This window comes from Lissotriton vulgaris, chromosome 8, assembly GCF_964263255.1.
Source record: "Lissotriton vulgaris chromosome 8, aLisVul1.2, whole genome shotgun sequence".
Classification (NCBI taxonomy): Eukaryota; Metazoa; Chordata; class Amphibia; order Caudata; family Salamandridae; genus Lissotriton; species Lissotriton vulgaris.
In genome coordinates, this window is record NC_141696.1 from 1,439,617,418 (window position 1) to 1,439,639,902 (window position 22,485).

At 46.1% G+C, this 22,485-nt stretch overlaps 1 protein-coding gene across 5 annotated transcripts in view; it reads right to left on the reverse strand.

Annotated features, from left to right (window-relative positions):
- ZBTB20 (zinc finger and BTB domain containing 20) overlaps positions 1-22,485 on the reverse strand; it is a 2,236,857-nt gene that overhangs the window by 1,682,628 nt on the left and 531,744 nt on the right. The gene's annotated exons all lie outside the window — the stretch shown is intronic.

Sequence of the window (22,485 nt, forward strand, 5' to 3'; positions counted from 1 at the left end):
ACCCGGCTCGTTGCAGTCGTCGGTGCGAGGAGTAGTGCGGAGAGCCGGGTAGAGTGAGGCGGACGGTGCCGGAAGCGATACGTTTAGTTTACGATGAGCGTACGAGCCATACTGCTGGAGCCGTGGCGTTCAGTCTTGGCTCCGGTGCGAGGTGGACGTACGGAGAGTACTCCCCTTTCAGGTGCGATCTGCAGCCTTGAACTCAGCGGCAGTGTGCGGGTCGTACCAACCAGGATGACTCGATGAGGCAAGGCGTTTATATGCGGTGGGGTCGGCCAGTCAAGGTGCGATCTACGGTTCGTTGGTCGCGTTGATTGAGGCGGACAGGCGGGGTACGGTGCGTTGCCGGACACGATTTGGTTGTACAAGGCGTACACAGCTCGCGGCCTGGGCAAATACCGAAAACAGCGTTTCCAGCAGCGGATTGCAAGACGGATGAAGTCCACTGACCTGGGACTTCGTTCAGGGGGCAAGCTCACTTAGAGGCCCTTGGAGATCTTTAAGCACAAGTTAAAAGTAAAGTCTTTTGAAGTCTTTCTCCTCTCCTTCAGCAGCAAGGCAACCACTGCAGGCAAATCCCCCAGGCCAGGGACAGTATTCCTCCTTACAGCTTTCCCAGTTCCTTCTCCTCGGGCAGAAGTTTCTTTTTGATAAAGCAGGATCTAATTTCTTGGGAGCAGGGTCCCAATAGTTATACCCCTAAATCCTTTGTTCCTTTTGGGGTAGAGAGGCCTATGCCTAGTTTAAACCAGTTCTGGAGCACTCTGTTGACATGACTCTAGCTTTTCTTTCAGTGTGCAGGGCAGAGACATCAGACACTCCACAGGAGGTGGAGCCAATAATGTGGTGGAAAGGCACAGTCCTATTCAGAGTCCAGGTGTACTCCTCCCACCCATCTGGATGTAAATCTCTCTTTTCACCACCGGGCTGCACCAGCCTGTCTCCTGGAATTCCCCAGCCCTGTCACTCACAGAAACCAGACAGCAGATACACATCCTAGCAGAGGCGGGCTGAAATGGTTAGGCAAGCAAATACATACTTTCTAAAAGTGGTATTTTCAAACACAGAATATTAAAAGAACCTTTACTAAAAGATGTATTTTTTTATTCTGAGTTCAGGCATACTAAACTCAAATTTCTACCATGTTCTCTGAGTCTGTTAGGATTATAGAATGTAATAATTCTAACAGCCCATTCTTCCCTATGGAGAACAGGTAGCTTTGCAATAGCGAAAAACGAAAATGGCTGTAATTTGCTATTAGGACATGCCTCACACACCAGGGCTTGTCCTACCTTACACTTACAATGCACCCTGCCCTTGGGCTTACCATAGGGGTGACTAATATGAAGTCAAGGGAAGGTTTAGGGACTGGCAAGTGGGTGCACTTACCCAGTCAGAATGACAGTACCATACTGCACGTAGGTTCCGCAATGGCAGACCTTAGACCCATTTTACAAGGCTGCTTTTGTGAGTGGCCCAACCAGTGCTGCACGCCCACTAGCAGCATTTGGAGTTACAAGCCCTGGGCACTCCTGGTCTGACAGTAAACCAAATAAGCCAATCATTGAATCAAATCAATATAGCAATTTACACAGGGAGCACTTGCACTGTGGCACTGGTTGGCAGTGGCACAGTGCGTTGAGCAGCTAACACCAGCAAAAACACATGAGGCAACAGCAACAAAATGGAAGGGAGACCCACGCCAATGGTGCCAGGTCTAACATATTGTAATATACTACTATGTTCTCTCGCCCCCTTAACCCTTTCACGCACGCTTGGGGCTGAGCGACTACAGGGGCTGCACTACATGCTGGCTCAGGCCCCGTGGGAGATGGCAGTCCCCTTTTAGTTCCAATAGGGCTGATGGTTAGGGTCCTATGAAGAAAATGTGAGTACCAAGCCCCAAATTCCCCGTTGTCTGCATTGTGATCTTAGTCTCCATCCTAGTAGTCCAGGCAATTAGTGATAGCTGCTCGGACGGCATACCACCTCCCTTGGCAAATGTTGCCGCACCAACCAGCCCCTGTGCAATGGCGAGCAGGGAAAGAACGGAGGGCGTGTATCTTTTAAACTATTTTAACAACTACCCCCTAACTTTCTCTTCCTGCCTTTAACTATATACCATAAGATGAGCTTGACTGCCATCCAAAACACAGCTCGTTATGGCACAGAGAGGCAAGAAAGACCTTAGTTTGAGCCACCCGGCATGTGCATCGACACAAGCGCGAGCCTTATTTGGCTCATCCACCTCTATTTTGTAACCAAGTATTCCTTGTCTCATTGAACTATTTCAACTTACAAGACATTCTGAAACCGGGGGAGGGACCTCACGCCAACAAGGGCGGACACATGAATACGGAGCTCCCCGGGCCTGGTGGCGATCCAGGTGGTGCATCTGTGAGGACTTGAGGCCTCACCCTTCAGAAGGCCACTAACTAGGCTGCCCCCTGTGAAGTTCCTGGACATCCAGGGATGTCGGCGGAGACCAGGTGCAAGGAAATCTTTGTCATTGCTGGCAAGTTTAATGGTACTCGATTGACCAACTTCGGAAAGACGAATACAGAGTTGGCAGTGCAGGGATTCATGTCGTACAGATCCTAGCGCTTAGAATTTTAGTAATTAGGGGAAGATTTACAACTTCTGGCGCCAGAACAGATGCGTCATGCAATCCCCCCTTGCGCCACCACGGATGCGTCGCATTTACAATGCGGTGCACAATCGTGCAAGGAGGGGCAGATACGGGACGCATCTTGTGGCGTACGGGCGGCGCATTGCTGGAGTCGCGTCGTAAGCAGGATGCAAATCCTGCAATACACAGGGGCCGCCCATACTTAACGTGGTGCGTCACTCCTTACGCCTGCTTCAAGCAGGAGTAAGGATTTGACGCAGCAGCATCATAAAACTGACTCAGTGAAATCTTGTCAATTTTACTGCGTCAGTATTCAGGGCTTTCCTGCGAGGAAACGCGCACCCTGCGACAGAACACCCACATGAAACCTGACGCAGGTTTCATGTGGAGCAGGTCTTTACACAGTGACGCATCTGCCTAGATGCGTCACGTTGTAAATAAGTCACAACATGGCGCATGGTTTACGCCGCTGCTGCCTCACAAATCTGAGGCAACGGCGGCGTAAAAGTGTCGCAAGGGGCTTGTAAATCTGCCCCTTAGTGTTTAACTTAATGAGTTATGGGACAACTCATTGAGATAAATGCTTGCATCTGACATCAGTGATTGTTTTGCGATCTTACACACGCGCACGCGCACGCACACACAATCTTAAACTAAATCTAAAGACTACTTAGTGGGCACAAGGCAGAAGAAGCGCAAAAGAGACGAAACGAAGGTAGAGAGAGAAGGAAGTACACACGTAAAGGAAGATGAGGCAACGGGAGAAAAAAAAGCAAGTGGGGCTGAGGTGAGAAAATAGTTTAAAGCATGAGAGAGGAGAAGGAAAAAGAGAAAGGTGAATGAGGCGTACATAGTACCAGTCTCGCACTTACAGCACATGTACTAAAGTATGCAATTACTCTCTGGTCACAGTGATGGCTCTGCTTTCAGACCAAGGATAGGACGTTGTACTGAACCAATAGGCATGCAGAGTGAGAATGGGGTTGGGCAGGCTGGAGAGAGCTGCTCAGCCAGGGCCACTTTTGTGGTCACTGTTCAGTGAGGCATATGGCAAGGCATGCGCCGTATACGAGATATGTGCTGATTCAAACTGCACATACATTCCGCGATAATGTGCATAGCACCTGCAGGTCAATACAGCTGCAGACAGACCCTGCTGCTGCAGTCCCAATCTTAACCCAATTTGTGCTGTCAGAGAACAGCGATGACTCATCATGATGCTGCTGCGCTTGTGGAGAAAGCCTTCCCCATGGGCTCTCTAAAAGTATCAGCTTAACTAACTGAGCATGGCTGGCCCCTCAGCTACTGGTCTCTCCCAGGCAATACACATCATGAGGAAAACAAGCATTTACAATGCAATGGTTTTGCCTTTGTTAAAGTTAGAGCTATTGGCATTGCTCTTGACACTCTGAATCTCCACTCTGCACTCTGAAGCTCCACTCTGCACTCTGAATCTGCACTCTGAATCTCCACTCTGCACTCTGAAGCTCCACTCTGCACTCTGAAGCTCCACTCTGAAGCTCCACTCTGCACTCTGAAGCTCCACTCTGCACTCTGAAGCTCCACTCTGAAGCTCCACTCTGAAGCTCCACTCTGAAGCTCCACTCTGCACTCTGAAGCTCCACTCTGCACTCTGAAGCTCCACTCTGAATCTCCACTCTGCACTCTGAAGCTCCACTCTGCACTCTGAAGCTCCACTCTGCACTCTGAAGCTCCACTCTGAATCTCCACTCTGCACTCTGAAGCTCTACTCTGAATCTGCACTCTGAATCTCCACTCTGCACTCTGAATCTCCACTCTGAATCTGCACTCTGAAGCTCCACTCTGAATCTGCACTCTGAAGCTCCACTCTGCACTCTGAAGCTCCCCTCTGAATCTGCACTCTGAAGCTCCACTCTGCACTCTGAAGCTCCACTCTGAATCTGCACTCTGAAGCTCCACTCTGCACTCTGAAGCTCCACTCTGAATCTGCACTCTGAAGCTCCACTCTGCACTCTGAAGCTCCACTCTGAATCTGCACTCTGAAGCTCCACTCTGCACTCTGAAGCTCCACTCTGCACTCTGAAGCTCCACTCTGCACTCTGAATCTGCACTCTGAATCTCCACTCTGCACTCTGAAGCTCCACTCTGCACTCTGAAGCTCTACTCTGAAGCTCCACTCTGAAGCTCCACTCTGAAGCTCCACTCTGAAGCTCCACTCTGCACTCTGAAGCTCCACTCTGAAGCTCCACTCTGAAGCTCCACTCTGAAGCTCCACTCTGCACTCTGAAGCTCCACTCTGAAGCTCCACTCTGAAGCTCCACTCTGAAGCTCCACTCTGAAGCTGCACTCTGAAGCTCCACTCTGAAGCTGCACTCTGAAGCTCCACTCTGAATCTGCACTCTGAAGCTCCACTCTGAATCTGCACTCTGAATCTGCACTCTGAAGCTCCACTCTGAATCTGCAGCTCCACTCTGAATCTGCAGCTCCACTCTGCACTCTGAAGCTCCACTCTGCACTCTGAAGCTCCACTCTGCACTCTGAAGCTCCACTCTGAAGCTCCACTCTGCACTCTGAAGCTCCACTCTGAAGCTCCACTCTGAAGCTCCACTCTGAATCTGCACTCTGAAGCTCCACTCTGAATCTGCAGCTCCACTCTGAATCTGCAGCTCCACTCTGCACTCTGAAGCTCCACTCTGCACTCTGAAGCTCCACGCTCCACTCTGAAGCTCCACTCTGAAGCTCCACTCTGAAGCTCCACTCTGAAGCTCCACTCTGAAGCTCCACTCTGAATCTGCACTCTGAAGCTCCACTCTGAAGCTCCACTCTGCACTCTGAATCTGCACTCTGAATCTCCACTCTGAAGCTCCACTCTGAAGCTCCACTCTGAATCTGCACTCTGAATCTGCACTCTGAAGCTCCACTCTGAAGCTCCACTCTGAAGCTCCACTCTGAAGCTCCACTCTGAAGCTCCACTCTGAAGCTCCACTCTGAATCTGCACTCTGAAGCTCCACTCTGAATCTGCACTCTGAAGCTCCACTCTGCACTCTGAATCTGCACTCTGAAGCTCCACTCTGAATCTGCAGCTCCACTCTGAATCTGCAGCTCCACTCTGCACTCTGAAGCTCCACTCTGCACTCTGAAGCTCCACTCTGCACTCTGAAGCTCCACTCTGAAGCTCCACTCTGCACTCTGAAGCTCCACTCTGAATCTGCACTCTGAAGCTCCACTCTGAATCTGCAGCTCCACTCTGAATCTGCAGCTCCACTCTGCACTCTGAAGCTCCACTCTGCACTCTGAAGCTCCACGCTCCACTCTGAAGCTCCACTCTGAAGCTCCACTCTGAAGCTCCACTCTGAAGCTCCACTCTGAATCTGCACTCTGAAGCTCCACTCTGAAGCTCCACTCTGCACTCTGAATCTGCACTCTGAATCTCCACTCTGAAGCTCCACTCTGAATCTGCACTCTGAATCTGCACTCTGAAGCTCCACTCTGAAGCTCCACTCTGAAGCTCCACTCTGAAGCTCCACTCCGAAGCTCCACTCTGAAGCTCCACTCTGAAGCTCCACTCTGAAGCTCCCCTCTGAAGCTCCACTCTGAATCTGCACTCTGAAGCTCCACTCTGAAGCTCCACTCTGAATCTGCACTCTGAAGCTCCACTCTGAATCTGCAGCTCCACTCTGCACTCTGAAGCTCCACTCTGAAGCTCCACTCTGAAGCTCCCCTCTGAAGCTCCCCTCTGAAGCTCCCCTCTGAAGCTCCCCTCTGAAGCTCCCCTCTGAAGCTCCACTCTGAAGCTCCACTCTGAAGCTCCACTCTGAAGCTGCACTCTGCACTCTGAAGCTCCACTCTGAATCTGCACTCTGCACTCTGAAGCTCCACTCTGAAGCTCCACTCTGCACTCTGAAGCTCCACTCTGAAGCTCCACTCTGCACTCTGAAGCTCCACTCTGAAGCTCCACTCTGCACTCTGAAGCTCCACTCTGCACTCTGAAGCTCCACTCTGCACTCTGAAGCTCCACTCTGCACTCTGAAGCTCCACTCTGCACTCTGAAGCTCCACTCTGAAGCTCCACTCTGCACTCTGAAGCTCCACTCTGAAGCTCCACTCTGAAGCTCCACTCTGCACTCTGAAGCTCCACTCTGAATCTGCACTCTGAAGCTCCACTCTGCACTCTGAAGCTCCACTCTGCACTCTGAAGCTCCACTCTGCACTCTGAAGCTCCACTCTGAAGCTCCACTCTGAAGCTCCACTCTGAAGCTCCACTCTGCACTCTGAAGCTCCACTCTGAAGCTCCACTCTGAAGCTCCACTCTGAAGCTCCACTCTGAAGCTCCACTCTGAAGCTCCACTCTGCACTCTGAAGCTCCACTCTGAAGCTCCACTCTGCACTCTGAAGCTCCACTCTGAAGCTCCACTCTGCACTCTGAAGCTCCACTCTGAAGCTCCACTCTGAAGCTCCACTCTGAAGCTCCACTCTGAAGCTCCACTCTGAAGCAGTATTTGTTGCAGGGAGCGCATTGATGGACAGCAGGCACAGTAGCAGCGAAACTGCGCCCTGCTAATCCGATTCCACCATTACCAGTAAGAGCTGATCTTTTTAGCTAGTGGTTGTGCAGAAGGACAGTCTCGCTAGCTAACACAGCTTGGTGTCATAACTGAGGATGCCCCTGCTCGAGGCTTCTTGCCTCCCCCAACTATCGGAGGGTGTTCTCCCCCTAGAAAGAGGATAAGGCAGCGTTCGCTGCCCGTTGGTGGTCTCCGCAGGCACCGGATTAGCATGAAGCTATGTTATTTATCGTTCGGCTAATTCCCACTGGCTCCTCAGCAGCGAGTGGTCTGCTCCCCTGTACTGTTTACAGGCTCATGTTTTAAGGATTGATGCATGCAGGCAAGCTCAAGCAACATGTGCATTTGGGAGTGTTGCACGTGTACTGGATCTTGGCGTTGCTAAGTCTGCCTTTTACTAGAGTCTGCAAAAAGTATTTTTTCAGATGAGGTGTATGTGCACCGCAGGTCATATAAAATATACACGTTCTTTGCAGTCAGTGCTCAGAGATGGCCTTCATGCCCTTTCCCGGTGGGTGCCCTCAATCCCGGACCAGATTCGGGGGCGTTCACGGCGTCGCGTGACGTCGGCAAAAGCCAAAGAATCTCGGGAACGCCCCCGTGTCTGGTCTGGCATTGACGGACAGGCCCCTCGTCTAATGGCTAGGCTCCATTTATGGAGCCAGCCAATGAATGACGAGGGCCGACCCAAACCCACACACAGTACTCATTAGGTTTTTGCCTGCGCAAAAAAGATGCGCAGAGCGCATCTTTTTCGCGAGGCAAAACCTAAAAAGAGTACTGGCTGATTGAGAAAGTGTGGATGCTTGAAACAGAAAATTAAACTACAACAACGTGTAGGTGTCTTTAGAAGGGGGGGGGGGGCAATTAATATAAGGCAGCCAGGCCCCTGTAGCATCCCCCGGGACTCCAGCCTTGATTTCGAGGGTAAAATATTTTTCTTTTCATTTATTTTTTCTATTTTATATAGCGCGGACATGGACAGAAGATATCAGAGCGCTTTAAAACAGTAGCAGGATTCATGAGTTACAACGAGCTACAGTTACAATAATTAAACTCAGACATTTACACCGGAAGATACGTGCAGAAGTTACCCATGATACAATTACAGCAGTTGCTTTAAGGTCGTACACAATTAAAGCATCAATATAGATGGTGGGATCACAATGAAGGTAGTTCAGATCCTGTTGGAGCGAGCACTTACCTATGTTCCAGGGTGATTAATTAAGGTGTCTTTCAAATAGGAGGAGCTTGAGGTCCTTTTGGACAGTAACTAGGCAGATGGTTAGTTGGAAGGAGGGAGGTAAAGAGTTTCAGATTTGTGTGGCACTACCAGAGAATGACTGGCTTATTTATCGTTCTCAACTGCAGGTGGAGGGTTCCAGGAGTAAGGACTATGCATTTCTGGAACCCCGATTTGCTCCAGGGATTTTCAATGTCTTATTTAGATAGGGAAGAGGAGTGCAGCGCCCTGTGGTTAATGCAGGCGGTTTTGAATTGGACCCACGCTTCGATGGGAAGCCATTGGAGGGTTAGCAGGGCAATGGAAATGTGGTCAAATTTCTTGAGACCTAAAACGAAGCACGCTGTTGCATGTAGTTTTGCTCTCAGAGGGCGTAGGTAAAGTTTGGGGATGCCAGATAGAAGGGAAATTCTATAATTTAGTCAGGAAAAAAGATAATGCACCACTGTTTGAGGTCTTGTTCCAGGGTTAATTGTCTGATGCCCCAAAGCTGCCTAGGGTGTCATGCACTTTTGGCCATGGCTGCGATGTGGCTGTGAAGACTGAGCGGATTGTCATGGGTGACACCAAGTGTTCTGGAAATCTGGACAATGGCAGGGCAGGCTTGAGGGAGCAGCTTAGCCAGGGCCACTTTGGTGGTCACTGTTCTGTGTGGCAAATGACAAGGGAAAGTTAGTCATCCATTCCTTACTGGAGTTTTTGCTGTCTGAGGCAAAATCAAAAGAAATTCTGTTTTAGTTGGGTTAGGGTTTAAATGGTGGTTAGACATTCAATTTTGAATTTTTAAGAGTGTGATTGAAAGCAGGGCAAGGTCTTCTGGGGATGAGATATTCATGAATATTTGAATGTTGTCGTCGTAGAGCTGGAAGAGAATCCCTGAGTTTCTGAGAATCAACAACGTCGTTCTAGGTAGAGGTGAAAGAGGGTTCCTGAGAGGAATGAGCTTTGAGGGACAGTTGCTGAATGCTGATTGGTCCCATAACCCATTTTCACAATTTGGGAATGGTTGGTTAAGTATGAGAAGAACCAGTTGAGGACTGTTCTTCCAAATCCCATGCGTTGTTCTAGAGTACAAAGAAGGCAAAGGTGGTTGATAGTGTCGAATGCAGCACATAAATCTAAGGGACCAGGAGGCTGGAGTTACTGGATTCGAGGATTCTAAGAGAGTTATCAGCATTTGAAGGATCACAGTTTCTGCACTGTGACCCTTGCAAAACCCTGATTGGAGAATGTCTAGGAGGATGTTTGTTCCAATGTGTGAAGCTGGTTGGGATGTTCCGCAACTTTTGATGACTTTGCCTAAAAATGGGAGTGTGGAGGCTGTGCGGTAGTTGTTCATGTTCTCTGGATCAAGAGGTTGTTTTTTCAAGAGTGAAGGGACTTGACACATTTTTAGTCGTTCTAGAAACAGGCCCTATTTGAGAGAGGAGCTGATCATGGTAGTACACATGGGAGTAGGTGTGTGGCAAGAGATTTAGTAATCGAACATTTAATGGCGTCCTAAAGTTGGTTTGAGGGTTTTACTTTGAAGATTATTCGCTGTAGGTCCCTTTTGAAAATTGGGGGGAAGGATGACCATGAATGCAGCGCCATTACTAAGAAGTCGCTGGTGGTCTACCTTTTTTATCAAAGATCCACTGATGACTTAGGAGCTAAAGTGGTGGAGGGGTTTGTAGTCTGCATGATAACCTCAAACAGGTGGTTCAATCTGTTCTTTGAACAATTCACTAGGGCTCTGATATGGCAGAATTTGGCTCTGTGGATTTGCTCTTTGTACTGTTTTCTCGCTGTGCGAAGCTTAATCATAATCAGGTGAGAGGGCAAGTGTCTCCATTCTTTCTCACATTTTCTGATAAGCTTTCTTTCTTTGTAAAGTTCTTTTGAGAACCAAGGACTAGAGGGTTTTAGTTTCGATAATTTGCACTTCACTGGTGCAAATTTGTCGAAAAGGGAATACATGTAATAATTGTATTTGTTGGTGTCCTTGTTGATATTAAGATATGGTGTAATCGAAATTAGGGTAGGAATGGCCATGATTGCCATGGCTTGTGTCAAGGTTGAGTGTGTCCCTGAATCTTGATTGGGTTGCCTGATATTTTGCTATAAGCGACAGATAGGTATCTGCAAGTTGTCAGACCAGTTGACTGCAATGGGGTCATATGACTGTAGGTTGGGGGAAATGCAGAATATCAGGTCCAGAATGGTGCCTGAGTTTATGGCAGAGTTGTTGGAGATCATTGACTTTGAGAAATGAGTTAAAAGTGTCTATTTAGCTGTTAGCTTCACTTTCCCAGTGGATGTTAAAGTCACTAAGGAAGATGATGTTGTCCAAGCTCAGAAGTTGAGAGGTGAAGAGATCCATGTATTCCTAGATGAAGGTATTGTTTTGACCCAGTGGATGGTAAATCACATTCAATCTGATGTTGGAGGTAGTAGTAGGTGTAGACATTTCCACCAAATGCATTCGAAAGACTGAAAATGAGATGTTGGGAGGGTCCTGCATCTCAGAGTTTTTCTCTGAATGAATGCAAGATCTCCACCTTGTCTATCTTCCCGGTTGTGACACAAAATGGAGTAATTGGGGAGAAGTAGAAGGTCTAAAGCGTGGTGAGATGAGTCATTGAGCCACGTTTCTGAGAGGATTAGGATGTCGACCTTATGGGCCAAGATCGAGGCCGATATAGCTAGACAGTGTTCGACTACAGACAAACAATTCTGTAGCATGCAGTTCAGGGCCGCTTTCACCTCTGTGTAGCGGACTCGCCCTGGTACAGTAGCTGGCCACTACAACACACAGATCACTGAGGCAGGCGGCAATCCATAGATATCTGGCAGTTTCTGGGGTCAGAGTCCCAAATGGTGTCTCACAGCCCCACAGTAAGTTCCCTTATGGCCCGATCGGTCACTTGGCAGATAGTGCACAGCAAAATTGATGCATGAAGGACCACGTCAAAAAGTGCCCGTCATTTTAAGGAGGACGCAGCCATTGCTTGCAGGGCCTGCAGACCCTTATCTTCTGAGGACGTGGTCAAATGGGGACCACTAGGGAATAGCTGGCAGACAAGGAGGTCCCCGTAATGGTTGTCAGCAGTCTTGGGATTGTTCAGATGCAGCATGTGGCCGCTACGGTCCGGGCTGGAGAGGGAGGTCAATGAGACGTGTCTGCCATGTCTAGGAGCCAAGCCAAACCCCGGAAAATACTTGTCAAGAGGCATGACAATGATTTTCCAACAGGTCAATGCTGTTAAATGGCTGATGGAGCTTGGGAAGATTCAATCACATATGTTATGTTAACAAAGATATGTAGAGTACTGTATTGCCATTATTATGCCCTTGTTGTGCCGTCAGGTTCTGCCACCTTAATGTTCAGGTTACAAGGTTTTCATCATTGACCAGCATCTTTTTTCAGTTTGAGTAGGATTATCAGTAGTATGGCTGCTCGTAATATTTCATGTATATATATTCTTAAAGATTATTTTTATTCATTTTGCATTTCAACCAAACAATCCAGAACCATACTGGCCCATACACCGCAATTACTTCAGAAAGCAGAAAGAATACAAGGAACAAGTATCATATAGCTGAAGTCCATTCTTCTGGATTTTCTCAGGGTTACAGATTTTTCATTTGGCTGGAATTTAACAAATCATCATAGTTAAAGCAGTTTGTCATCCACCCGCGCCTAGGGGACATTATTAGTGTCATGTAAATACACTCTAGCATCCACATACCTTTTCAACCGTCTGAGGATATCCTTGGCCCTAATTCAGCATTTTTTGGGCCCCCATGCAGCAGTCTATATCAAGTGTAAGGAGAGTCCTAGCCATACATACCTAAAGACTCGATTCAGATGTGTGAATCACGATTTCTGAAGGCAAATATGGCTTTGGTTCCCACTTTCAACTTCTAAACTGTTGGAATGCATCCCACAACCTAACTACATTTAGTCTGTCAAAAGCCACACCTAATTCTGATAATAGCGTTGAACATTTAGGCAGCATCTCCTCATTCCAGATGCCCAAAAGAAAGAGCTTTGTGTTCAGTGCCACCGTTTTGCTGAAGCAATTGCTTAAACACTTCGACACCTGCTCTAAGTAGACATATCATCTGGGCACAGTCCCAAGTTATGTGGGTTAATTATCCACTGTGTTCAGAGCTTCTGAAGCATAGATCTAAAGTGGATCAGCTGATCCTCAATATGTGAACCCTTGTGCACATGCTGAGGAAAGATGCATGAATGTCAATTCACCAAATTCCAGGTGTGAAATCAAATGACATATAAGTTTTACTTTCAATCATACATGCATACATACACATGCACACACACATTCACATGCTTGGTCTCACTTGAACACACTCTCACCCACAATAACGCACACAACATATATTTAAAAAAACATTTTTTAGCTACCTTAGCTACCAGGGAGGCTCATATTCTAGCTCATTGTATTCCATTATTTAATATTATAATAGTGAATAATAAAATATTATTCACTATTAGTGAAATAAAAAAATGACAGGAAACAAGGAAAGTTGAGGGCAAGCCAACGTCCATAAGGAAGAGCAGCCCTTGTATTCCTGGTACTGAATTTGTCACCTTTGAGACCAGGGGCCGCAAAGGCCGTGCCAGAGGTCGCAAGGGGCGAACCAGCTTTTGCAGCTGCAACCCCTAAATGACGTCCATAGAAAGATGCTTCTTGAAAGTTGCATAACTATACAATTCTAAACCATGCTTTAATGGCCACTTCCCTCAATCAATAAATCAATCAATCAAGACATTTGTAGAGCGCGCTACTCAGCCATGAGGGTCTCAAGGCGCTGGGGGGAGTGGGGGCGGTGCTACCAGGTCTTGAGGTGTCTCCTGAAGGTGATGTGGTCCTGGGTCAGATGTAGGTGGGCGGGGAGGGAGTTCCATGTCTTGGCGGCCAGGTAGGAGAACGATCTTCCTCCGGTAGTGGTTCTGCGGTTCCGTGGGATGGTGGCGAGGGCGAGTGTGGCGGAGCCGAGCTGGCGGGTTGGAGTGTGGAACGTGAGTCATCTGTTGAGGTATTCGGGTCCGGTGTTGTGGAGTGCTTTTCCCTGGAGTTCTGAATGGCTTTGGTCCACTCCTTATCACTAAATTCTTCCAGGCCCTTTTACCATTTTTTTTTACCTTTCCTGGGGGTCTACAGTGATATTACTTACCTTTTTATATATATAGAATATTACTCATTTGAGAAGAGATTTGGCTTGAATTCTGACTTTCATGGCATTTACACCATCAATCTTTACACCAATTTACATGTATACTTAGTTATTGTGACGTTTCCTGTGTGAATTGCCGGAGATCTTTACGAACATTTGGGTGTGTGTTACCTGACGATTGATATGTGCACTGCATGTCTTAAGGTATATCTAGGGAACAACTGAGTCTATGGTGTCTTGTTACAGTCCACAATATCCCTTTAAATCAGAAGCTTTCTGGTGCTAAGGGGTGCTGGCTGGATGTTGAGATAAGGAAATAGTTACTTACCTGTACACTATAGTTCTCCAGTATTATCTTTCATAGATTCACATGCTTGTATCTTCCCCCGTCGTCATGGTGGGAGTCTCACGGTAACAGAATGACCAAAGCAGTACCATAGAGAACAAAGAACTGCATAGAAAAGCCCATAGGGCCTTATTTGTTTGGTAACCAGACCTCCTCATTGTTTGGTCCAATACTCAGCCAATCAGCACCATCGCCCTGACATCACACTCCCCAGCAGAACCTTCCTACCTCAGATTTCCAGCCCCAAGTGAGAGACATGGATATACCCAGAGGTAAAGAGTTCTTCCTGAGAAACGGGAAGGTAGGCGGGCACATGTGAATCTATGAAAGATAATACTGGAGAACTATAGTGTACAGGTAAGTAACTATTTCCTTCTCCAGTACTGAATCTTTCATAGATTCACATGCTTGTATCAGAGTATAAAGTAGTACCCAAAAATGTTTGCGTTTCCAGGATAGAACTCAAGTAGATTGGTTATGTTGCTAAACATTGTGATGTCAAAATTATTAAACACCATATCATAATTGGATAAACACTGAATAATCTTACATATAGAACATGATTTGCATATAACTGAAGCAAATGAGAATACAAAATGTTACATTGTTCATCATTATATACGTTAGGAATAAAGGTAAGAATGTATGTATAGACTTATATACATACGACAACAGTTACATGAAACAAAAATACCTTATTGAAAAAGACGCCGAAGAACAGCTTGTCCCACTGCTGTGTCCTCTTTCCACGCAGTTTCTAGACAGTAGTGTCTAGTAAATGAGTGTATGCTCTTCCAAGTTGCTGCCCTGCAGATGTCTGGCAGCGACACTCCTGCAAACAGGGCCATAGATGTCGCCATCTTTCTCGTGGAGTGAGCTTTCACCTTGGATCTCAGCGGCTTTCCAGCTTTTTCATTACATTTGACAAAAGCAGAAGTAATTCATCTTGAAATGCTTAACCTTGACAAAGGCAGTCCTTTTCTTTGTTCCTCAAAAGCAATAAACAGTTGCTTTGACTTCCTAAAGCTTTTTGTTCTGTCAATATAGAGCTTCAGACATCTATTGATGTCTAGAGAGTGCAGGGCCTTCTCTTCTTCTGTTGAATGATTGCCAAAGAAAGTAGGCAGTATAACTGGCTCATTGAGGTGAAATATTGTAAGGACTTTAGGGATGAATTTGGGATTTGTCCTCAGTATAACCCTGTCCTGCCGAAATTGAAGAAAGGGCTCTTCTATTGAGAGAGCCTGTATTTCGCTAACTCTCCTCGCTAATGTGAGGGCAAAAAGAAGTGCCGTCTTCCAAGAGAGGAATTGCGGGTCTGCCTTATGTATTGGTTCGAATGGAGGCTTCATAAGTTGAGCCAATACCGTGTTGAGATTCCAGGGTATTTGCGGTCGTTGAATTGGAGGAAATGCTCTAAAAAGCCCTTTGACAAATTCTTTGATTACTCTGTGGGCCCAGAGTGACGGTTGATTTGGAACTCTCCTATCCCTTGATATTGCAGCCAAATGCTCTTTCAATGAGGCATGCGAAAGACCCGCTTTCGATAATGATAGAAGATAAGGTAAAATATGTTCCGGAGAAACTGTGAAAGGATGCAGCGCACCATTGACAGAATCTTGTCCATTTTGCCATGTACATTTTGTTTGTGGATACTGCTCTAGATTGAGATAAAATGTCTTTGCAATCTTGAGGTATGTTCAGGGCTTGGAACTCGTGCTCATGAGGTTCCATGCTGATAATTTCAGCGATGTCAAACTTGGGTGGAGAATTTGACCGCTGCTCATGGATATCAGGTTCTGGAAAATCGGGAACTGTATCCTGTTGCACACTGAAAGTTGGAGAAGCTCCGAAAACCAAGCTTGTCTCGGCCAAGCTGGCGCTTTCAGGGTTATATGACATGACTCTGCCCTTATTTTGCGAAGTAACAATAAATGGAAATGGAGGGAACGCATAAGCGAACATTCCCGTTCAATTCAGATGCAATGCATTTCTCAGCGATCCTTGTTGTGGGTATCTGCTTGCGAACTGTTCGCACTTTGCATTGTCCTGTGTTGCGAACAAATCGAATGTTGGTGTGCCCCACCTTTGAAATACTCTGTACAGCTGATCCTGGTCTATTTCCCACTCGTGTGACACAGTGGCCATTCGGCTTAGGACATCTGCCCTTGTGTTGTGAATCCCCTGGATGTGTTGCACTTGGATTGAGATGTTGTGACGGATTAGCCACCTCCAAATTTTTTGAGTCTGCATGGTTTTGATCTTGTTCCTCCTTGTTTCAAGAGGTAGAACATTGTCGTTGTACTGTCCGTCTTTATCATCACTGAGGACCCTTCTATTCTGGGCAGAAAAGCCTGGAGACCCAAGAAAACCGCTTTTAGCTCCAGCATATTGATGTGCAATTGTGCTTCCCAGTCTGACCAGTGACCCTGGATTTCCAGGTCCTACAGATGCGCCCCCCCAACCTTGTAGCAAAGCATCTGACGTCATCACATAGCTGTGACCCTGGGGTTCAAAATCCAGGCCCTGTACCAAGTTCTCCGGACCTTCCACCATGACATGGCCTTTTTCATTTGATGAGATATGACGATCCGATCTTCGAATGATCCTTTTGATTGAATCCACTGCTCGTCGAGGAGCTCCTGCAAGGGACTCAATTGAAGACGGCAGTTTGGTACCAGTGGGATACAGGAGGACATCATTCCCAACAAGGATCTGTACATTCTTACTGAAGTGTACTTTTTTGACTGGAGGGAGGAGGCCAGGCCTGCTATCTTTCGAATCCTCTCCTCTGACGGATATGCTTTCGCTTCCTTTGTGCATAGCAATGCCCCTAGACATTGAACTGTTTGCGAAGGTATCAATGAAGAGTTTTCCAATTTGAACCGTAGACCCAGCCGTTGAAACAGACTAATGCAGCATTTTAGGGAAATTCTGTCTTTCTTGTAAGATGGACCTGTTATAAGCCAGTCGTCCTGATAGGGATACATTTGATGCCCCTGCAATCTTAAGTGAGCCGCAACTGGGGCCATACATTTTGTAAAGACTCTTGGGGCCGATTTGAGGCCGAAAGGCAGAACTTTGAACTGGAAGTGGCGACTCTCCACTACAAAACGTAGATATTTCCTGTGTTTCTGACGAATTGGTACATGGAAATATGCATCCATAAGGTTTAGGGAAGCCATGTAGACTTTTCTCCGCAGTAGCAGAAGAATGTCCTGTAGGGAAAGCATACGGAAGGGAATCTTCTTGATGAATTGGTTAAGATCCCTTAGGTCCAATACCTGTCTCCATTTTGTAGTTAGAGTTTTCTTTATTAGGAAGAAGTGCGAATAAAATCCTTTCCCTCTCCGTTGGAAAGGTACTTCTTCTATAGCCCCCTCTGTAAAAGCAAAAGAACATCCGCCCTTAGTGCCGAGCGATGTTGCTGTTGCCTGAAAACCGGGGGATGGTTTGGTGGTATTTGAACAAACTCTAGGGTATGGCCCTTGCTTATTACACCCATTTGTCTGATGTTACAGACATCCAATGCTTCAAGAATAGAGGCAGATAGTGGTCGTTGTCGGGAATCCGCCAGGTGGAGAGCGCCATTTTCAAATCATTGCCTCCTATTAAATTGTTGGTTCTTACCTCTGGTCAAGGACTTGCCTCTGGACTACTGGTGAAAGGAGGTATTGGAAGATCTATATTGTTGGCCTGAATTGTACTGCCGGTAACCCTGTTGGTTATAGGGCTGGTAACGGTTAGATTGGTACGATGATCGCTGACTAAATTGACCTCTTGTACCTCTCCACCGAAAGGACTGAAATTTTCCTTGCTGAAGGGACCCCAGCACCCGCGCTGTGTCCGTGTCTGCCTTAATGCCCTGTAAAACATCAAAATAGATTCTCGCCGTCGAATGACATGTCAATAATTTTGGCCTGCACTTCGGGTATAAAAGAAGTGGCTTTCAGCCAGCCTTGCCTTCTAAGTGACACCGCTCCTGCCATTTGACAAAAAGCCATCGAGGAGATATTCATGGCGATATCTATCGACTCCGAGGCCGCTTTCACTCCCTCCTGAAGGATAGTTGCTGCCTCTCCCTTCTTATCCTATGGCAGAAGAGCTAGTAGTAGTGCTACATCCGACCACATTTGCCTGTTATAACGGCTTAAGAGGACCAAAGCATTGGCAGCCTTAATGGTAGAAGCTTTGCAAATCTCTTCCCCGCTCCGTCCATTCTTCTGCCTTCCTTATCCGGCGGAGCCATAGATGTGGAAACAGGATTTTTAGAAATCCTCTGCGCCGCCTGCGTCACCACCGAATCTGTGCGTGGGTGACCTATTAAACAAGCAGGGGAGTACTCTGGCGCACAGTACTTCTTTTTGATTCTAGGGACCGAAACTGACACTGAAGCTGGGGTTTTCAGAATTTTTAGACCCTCATCTCAAATGTGCTGAATGATTGGGATTCATCTTGTTGTCTTTCTGGAGTCATCTTTAAAGTCGTATAAGAGACATTTCGTTTCTTGAACTGGCATTTCTAGATGAAATCTTTTTGCTGCCTTTTCCATGATATCGTGAAATCCTCCAATGTCCTGAGGAGGTGAGGCAGCTGGAGAAGGCGAAGTGAAGGAGTTGTTGGCAAACATACTCATCCCATTCCGGACCTCCTGTGGTATCCTGAAGAAGCTCACCTTCTTCAGGTTGTTCGTCCCCGTCGCTGTCAGTCAGATCATCTCTGATTGTAACTATAGGTGGAGAACAAATCTTTTGCGTTTGAGGCGTAGATTGAGCCACAGGTGCTTGCCTCTGAGGCACTGAAAAGGCGTTGAAGCCGGTGCGTTAGCCTCAGGAAAGCGACGGTAATAATCATTGATCATCAGACGTAAATCCGTTACAAGCGATGCTGGCATAGAAATGTATTCATCCCCTGTCTCGCTCTGTTATTCCTCCTCCTCTTCGCAGTCGCAAGCTTCTTGAAAAGATTCGTACCTCGAAGACTTAGCCGGAGCAGCATCTTTAAAGGAAACACCTTCCTCCTCATCCGTGTCCTGACTCTTGATCTGCTGCTGGGAAGGACTATATGCTACCCCTGCAGATTCTTCATCCTTCGAATCCTGCTCCAGTAATGTGGATGGAGGCAAAGGAGATATTTTTGTCCATGACGTAAATTCTGAAGATTTTCTTATCGTCGACGATCCCGTCGACAAGTGAAAAGATCTAAAAGAGATCAAGGTCTTCGACTGCGGTTATTTAAAAGCCTTCGTCGACGGAACCGCCGTCGGCGAGGTTCTTGTCGTCGACGAGGTCGTCGATTGGGTCGACGCCGACGGCATCGTTGACGGTGTCGTCGTCGACGATTGCCTCGTCGACGGAGCAGCCAGTTTCGTCGACGGAGTCGTCGTCGATATAGTCTTGGTTTCTGTCGTTGATGCTGCAGCCGTCGTCGAAATGGTCGTCATCGACACTGTAGTCGTCGAATGCGCCGTCAATGGTTTCACCACAGGTGTAGCTGGAGACGCCACAGAACTGGTTGACGGAGCTGAAGATGCCACCTTATGACCTGAAGATTTCTTCATAGGAGTAGGAGGAAGAGATGACGACTCCTTACCCTTGGATTTGATCTTAGGATCCACAGGCTCCTCAGAAATGGAAGCTTTCCTCTTTTTGGAAGACTGGCTTGAGGATTCTTCTTCAGAATCAGTGTCTGAGGTGGCCTTCTTCTTTTGAAGCCACAACAGAAGACGTGCCTCTCTGTCCCTTAGAGTCTTAGCTGAAAAAGTTCTACCATCCTTACAATCCTTAGCAATATGCTTGGGATGAAGGCAATATAAGCAGTCCTTGTGTGGATCTTCAGAGAATAGCCTGGCTTTTCCACAGAATCTGCAAGGCCTGAAAAGCCTCTTCTTAGAACTCTCAGCCATAATAAGGTATAAAAAGAAACACAATACCTTAAACCAGAAAAGGTTCAGTCAGAAAGGTCAAAAGTTCACACTGGAACAGAAACTGAGCAGAGCTCAGGGAGACTCCTTTCTCACACGAAGGCGGTTGGAAATCTGAGGTAGGAAGGTTCTGCTGGGGAGTGTGATGTCAGGGCGTTGGTGCTGATTGGCTGAGTTTTGGACCAAACAATGAGGAGGTCTGGTTACCAAACAAATAAGGCCCTATGGGCTTTTCAATGCAGTTCTTTCTTCTCTATGGTACTGCTTTGGTCATTCTGTTACCGGGAGACTCCCATCATGATGACGGGGAAGATACAAGCATGTGAATCTATGAAAGATTCAATACTGGAAAATGTGGTAAATGCTATCTTTGGAACAGTATATTAATTTATGGAGAGTAGAATGCTGATGTGAGCTCAGTGAGGTTACATGTATATTTGTAAAGCACACTATCACCCACAAGGGTGTCCTGGGGCTGAGTGAGATTTAGATATATGGTGAATTTGACCTAAGTTGGATGAGTATTGTTCTGAGCAATGTGTTCTGTTTTAAGTTGTGATTGTTTACTGTCATTGTTTGTGCTGTTGTGACTGTGGTTATACCCAAAGAGATGCATTAGCTGATATGTGCAATATATGTGCACCCTGTTCTTTCTAATGTGTTCTGTTGCCTGATTTCTATGATGTAAAGGAGTTGTTGTGTATGCATCATCTTCTAACCATCAGTTGCATCTGCACAATCCTCTGCACACAAGTGCGGAAGTGGGAAGCGTGCCCAGTTGAGTGAGTTCTTCATTACTGTGTTGCTTATTGTGCAATTGTTCATAGCTAGCTATATGTAATATGCATGCAGATTTGGTAGGGTGAGCAGGGTAGTGCCAAAATTGTTTTGATGAGTGTTTATTGGTAACCGGGGAGTGCTGTTGTGAGCATGTTATAAAATCTGTTTCGCTGCTCACCAATTTAAAAAATTCTGTTGTATTTGATTACTCTCACCTTGAGGGACCCTAGCTGTTACCCACTAAATTGCATTAGTAAATGGTTCTGTTATATCCCGCTTCAGAGGTCAGGCTAGTCATCGGTGCCCTCAATACACCCACTTCCTAGACTAAGTACGAGACTGATGGAGCAAGGTGGTGAAACAAAACTTTGTGTACCCCTTGCGAAATCATACTCCAATAACAGTAACTTGTATTAATGAAACATTGTGCATGTATAACCAACGTAGAATAAGAAATGCACATACACAACTACACGTGGGAAATTAATCTTGGTTTTGCTGCAATCATAATCAACTAATTATGTGATTTTGTCATGTCCTAAACTAATAGGCAGCTTTAAATTAATGGAATGCGGCATAAATGTGCTTTTTGTTTATGTGTCTTTGTGTAAAAACGCAAAGATAAAGTAAGTATATTGCGCTTAAATGTAGCTTTTTGCTAGGTAAATACTAATTGGGAAACCCTTAATAAGGGGGGAGGTAAACAGAAGGGTTAAATGATTTAAATTAACGTTTGTTTGTGTTTGTTTCTATGATAGTTCCCATTTCTGAGTCGTGAGGCCTAAGAGAAAATGGAGTCACTTGATTATTGTGGCCACAAAAGAACTGCGCATGTGTGAGAACTGAATGCGAACAGCTTGAGCCTGGACTGAATAAAGTTCAAGGTCGATTTGGACTGGAAGTGAAGATGGCTGCCAAGAGATGAGCACAGTGGTACAGAACGTGGGAAAGATGCCGAACGTTGCGAATAGGGAACCGGACTAGGCTGGACATTTAATAAAACAATAGGCCCATTAGAAAGCGGACGGAAGCAAACATGAGTTTCGATGACGAGATGATGCTTATCCACCCCAAAATTGTCCAATCAGAACTCGCATTTAAGTCAAAAGATACACTTTTAGTTAGATAGAGCTTGTGGAAAAGGTATAAAAAGTGCTGATTTTACTGAAGGGTATTGCTTCCTTCAATTTCCTCTCGAGATGCTGCCGTACTGATGATTTTTCCTGAGATGTAAGAAACCTGCCAAGCTCTGTTTTTCTTTTACAGGGAAATGTACTTTATCTGAGAGTCTAGATAGGGATGTTACGAGAATAGTTAAATGTTTTGAGAACTATCTGACTTTTGCTAATATCTGATCTATTCAATTAATGAAAATGTCTATTCTTGGGTTTTTCTAAAATAAATGATTCAACTGTCATAAATCTGAATCCTTATATTTTAAATGTCAAATTTTCTGAAATAAAATAAATAAAAGTGAATAATTTTAGACATGCTGAATTTGCTATTAATAAAAATTAGATAAATAGAGAATCAAGCTGGTCTTGAGTTTTCCTACGCCAAATTTTCTTACTAGCAGATCTATCGATCTCAATGGTGGTGTGTCTAATAAAAATGTTGTATTTTATGAAACCATGATAAATACATCTAAACTGCAGGTGTAAATAGTATAAATATGCAATTTAGTTTTAGGCATTCCACTAAGATACAGCAGCTTTTCCTTTGAATTTCACCGATCCATGGAGTAAAGTGTAGGTGTTTAGGAGTGATTCGCAGTGATATGGGCCTCACTGTTTGATAGTATGTTAGAAATTATCCTTCAGGGAAAGGTGAAAT